The sequence below is a fragment of the Nelumbo lutea genome, chromosome 4, assembly GCF_056320005.1.
Source record: "Nelumbo lutea isolate HS-2025 chromosome 4, American lotus-T2T, whole genome shotgun sequence".
NCBI lineage: Eukaryota > Viridiplantae > Streptophyta > Magnoliopsida > Proteales > Nelumbonaceae > Nelumbo > Nelumbo lutea.
The window spans coordinates 20,106,934-20,111,408 of NC_142687.1; the positions used below are offsets into that span (position 1 = coordinate 20,106,934).

At 39.1% G+C, this 4,475-nt stretch overlaps 1 long non-coding RNA gene across 1 annotated transcript; it reads right to left on the reverse strand.

The window, feature by feature from the left end:
* Positions 1–435: 435 nt before the first annotated feature.
* LOC148854442 (uncharacterized) lies at positions 436–1,245 on the reverse strand. The gene is made up of 2 exons (XR_016095086.1): positions 768–1,245; positions 436–697 (listed from the first exon to the last, which is right to left on the reverse strand). It is a non-coding gene; the product is annotated as an uncharacterized LOC148854442 (long non-coding RNA).
* Positions 1,246–4,475: the final 3,230 nt, after the last annotated feature.

Here is a 4,475-nt window from a genome sequence, read left to right on the forward strand (position 1 = left end):
CCTTAGATATTTAAAAAATCCCGAACTGAAACCGAACTGATCGGTTCGATTTTCTCGATTCGATTTTTCGGTTTTTCATGCACAACCCTACCGATCCCGTCCCCCTCCCCTGTTACATTTTTCTTTTCCCCTTGGTTCTCCCTCTCTCTCCCTTTTCCTGTTTCAATCGGCGGCGGCACAAATTTTCTTAAATCCTATATTACGCTCTTCGTCTTTAATCTCAAATCTGAGGCACACTCTGTAAAGAAGTCCACCTCTTTTGTTCACTCAGAGATCTCCAACTTTTCTCCGCTGATTGCTCAACCTGGCATTTTAGAGGTTACAGGAAGTCCACCATAGATTTGTTGGTCTCTCACAAAGGACAGGTGAGCAACCATCAATCATCTTTCGGTTCCAATTCATGGTGGATAAGTCCATGCACGTTGACGACTATCATTGGCAAAGAGAGAAAGATGCTCTAAAATTATATTAAACTGGATTGAATCTCCACACAGAAGAGGAACTGTTTTACACCGCTAGATGCTGGTTGGCTGTTACATGATTGGAGAAGATGAACGGAGAACATGGTTAGAGAGAGAGAAGAGGGGAGCAGAGAGGGTTTTGCGACTATTCAAGAAGCCAATGGGTATTGTGACTATTCAAGAAGCAGCCTCTACCCGCTTCTGAGTTTTGATGATTGAACTCGTTAGTTTCACATCTGTCAAAAAAATTTCATCAGATTTCACAAGGTCAAACATTGGGTTCCACATGGTAGAAGTATCCTCTACCTTGACATTAAATTGCTAATTAACCAGGTTTCGCATCTTCTCCCTTATACGCTCGTCGCTGCAGCTACCGGTTGGGGATGGGGCAGCTCGAGAATTGGATGGGACCAGAGGATGCCTGTGCTTCTCCCTTAAGTTACTTTCCATCGTGGCTGCAGCTGCCGGTTGGGGATGGGGGCAGAGGATTGGATGGGAGCAAAGAATGTTGTGATTCTCCCCCAAGGAATTTTCCGTCATTGTTGCAGCTGTCGGTTGGGGATGCCAGTGTCTCCCTCGCTGGGTGCTGGGTTTTGGAACACTGACTGCACGGACCATTTTCAGTATGGGTCGGGCTGAATGACGGAAGAAAGTGCCACCCACTAGCTATTCATGCCGGTCAATCAAGCAGGAAGTCGCATCAACGCTGAACTCAGAGGAAGACGAGGAGTGATTTCCCTTGATGCCCAGGCTCCCTAGTCCCCTCCTCCAGTCACTGTTAACTGCTTTCTCTTTCCTTTGCCCCTCCTTAAGATTTATTTCCCGCCGAATCTCTCTTAAAAATAAAGCTCCGGCGACACCCCAGAGAGTTCTAGGTGATTCAAGAGACTTCAGGTGCAATCTTGAGGGTCAGATTCCCGACTCACCTAACCGGTTGAGTATCTCTCAGATCTGTAAGGCTTCTGTTGAACTGACTTTGTGAGGTCATTGAATAATAAGGGCGTTTTAAAAGTTTTAAAATAATTATCACTCATGTGTTGTCACATGTTAACGAAGTGTAATGGAAAATTAACAAAGGATTTTAGACAATTGTCAGAAAACGACTACTTTAAGACAATAATTAAACAGTAAGAGTGAAATTGGTCAATTAGCTAAACAATAAGAGAAGTTTAAGGAAATTGCCCTTAATAATATATTATATATTATATAATATTTTATACATTTAATATATAAAGTATTTTTTTGTTATTAATTTTATTACTATATAATATATATTATATATTATTAACATATATTATATTTCTATTATATATTTAATATTATCGGACTGAGCTTATTTGGAAAAGTTCAAACCCAGCTCAAAAAATAGTCAGACCCAATTTTTAGAGCTTGAGCCCAAGCCCATGAACTTAAAATTTTGTCCAAGCCCAATTTAAGATGGGCTAAGGCAAGCCAGCCCATCAAGCTACCCAGCCCATGAGCAAGTCTATACACAGCGGTGTAAGTGGCAGATAACAAGGCTGTGAGATCAGGCTTGGCTTGAAAGGAAACGTTCTTTGGCCTTATATAGAACAAATTGGTGGCCTGGAGGGGACTGAGGGTTGGGGACAGAACAGAGAAAATATGAGGCCCACCGCCCATGCTGGAGTGACCATCTCAACTCTCAACTAGGGGTGTCAATTGGACCAGATTTGGTCCAATATGAGTTCATTAAAAATAGAGAAGGTCCAATCCAATCTCATGAATATTTTGGACTATTTTTTACCGTCCAATTCAATGTCTGGAAAATCAAATCTGTTCAAATTGGTTTTAATTTAGACTTGTTCCAATTAAAACTTGGTTCATTGACACTTGTATTCTTATCTTTCATCAATGGGCCGAATATTTGTTCAATCTGACCCAATCCAATATAAATCCATTACAGATGGCCTAGGTGCAATCCAATCCACTAAATATTTTGGACCATTACATTTGGACAGGTCCAATTCAATGTCTTATTGGTCTATCTAATCCATCCAAATTAATTTTGATTTGGATGGGGTCTAACCCAACACTGATCCATTAACAACCCTACTGTCAATCAACGATCAGAGTATCGGTAGCGAGTATCGTATCAGATAAAGTTGGATATGAATACGCTTTGGAAACGCATGGATACGAATGAAAGATATAGAAACGCTTGGATACGCTAGTGAAATGCTTACAAATCACATAAATACATTGATAATACTAAACCAAAAGCTGAATTATTTATGAATAAGATATAAGACATGAGAAATGCATACTTCAATAGATTATATGAAGAAATATTATAATAAACAATATTGGGACTCTAGAACATTCAAGCATTGTACAAAGTATCGTGAACATTCAAATCACCTCAATCAAACATTGGAATGCAAAGTTATGGCCTCCCAAAGTTTACATACAAAGTTAGTGTGCAACCCGTGACACGATCATTTGGTCAAACGGGTCAACGGTCCAACCGTCTAGGTCAGATAGTTTTTTACCAAGTCAACAATTTTCAATCGTCCACCAGGTCGAATGGGTCAACGGTCCAACCATCTAGGTCGGACAATTTTTGACAAGGTCAACGGTTTTCAACTATTCACTGGGTCAATGGCCCAATCATCTGGGTCAAACGGTTTTTTACCAAGTCAATAGTTTTCAACCATCCACCAAGTCTTACTAAATCCAAACTCAGAATCTTGACTAGGTGACGGTTTGAGTGGTTAACCCGATAAGATCAATAACAGGTTGAAAACACTACATAAGAGAACTACTAAAATAATAACATAATAAAATAAAACTACTTAATCATACTTTTAAATATTAAAAATGAATCTATAAAGCACCATAACCAACATTGGGACTATAGTTCCCCATGGTGTAATTGAGGCCACGAGGAAAAACCACACCACGATATGGTGGGGTTTAAATCACACCACTGAATTAGGTGTGGCGTGGTTTGAAACCCAATATAGCATGGTTTCACCATGCTTCTGAACACCACCATAGTTAAAGCAAAACACATAGCAAATCAAGCGTACCTTTGCCCAAAGAAAAGGCCATGAGTACTTCATATAGAAACTTTATGCCCACACGTTTGCCCAAAGGAAAAAGGGCATTACATATTTCATATAGAAACACTATATACCATAAGATAATAAGAACATATTTTAGGCTCAGTTTGGAAAGAGTACAAATACAAATATGTAGAGTGCAAAACCTTGGAGGGTTTTTACTGAGGTACAAATACAAATTAGTATACTTCATGATCCATGGCTTTCTACTGAGGTACAGGTCACTTTTGAAGCTCACTGGGATCTCATCTCCAATTGGAGAGTTGCAAACTTCATTGACCACATGCAAATGACTTGGAGAGAATAACTTATTAAACATTTCTTTTCCTCATCTACTACAGATTCTATCTTATAATGTCAACTCCCACTCCTTACATCTAAGAATATGGATCGATTGGTGTGAGCTCCAACCCCTCATGGACGGTTTACTACTTCATTTGTTTAAAATTATTTTCTTTCAACTAACCGAGCTCATCAACGACCAATCATATAATTGGGGGCCGGTGATGGTTTGACTTCTAGAAGTATAATAGCCTCCCTCCACAAATCATGCTTTTCTTATGGTGTTGTATTCATTGAATCTTACCTACCAAGGTATCTCCGTCATCATATCAATGGCATTGATCCAACCTGTCAACTTTGTGGAGAGAATGTTGAAACCACATAACACATCCTCCTCTATTGTCCAATGGTCCAACCAACTTGGTTTGGTCTATTTTGAACTTGAGAATAGAGCTCTATCCTAATCAAAGCCTAATTGAGTGATTGTTGTCTTGGTTAAAGGTAGAGAAAAATTTAAATACCCTTGTCTTTCTTCATGGTGCCACTATCCTATGGACGATTTGGAGGGAGAGGAATAACACCATCTTTAATAATAAACCTTTCAATCAAGAAGCTATTATAAAATATTCTCAAGATTTATGTGAATTTT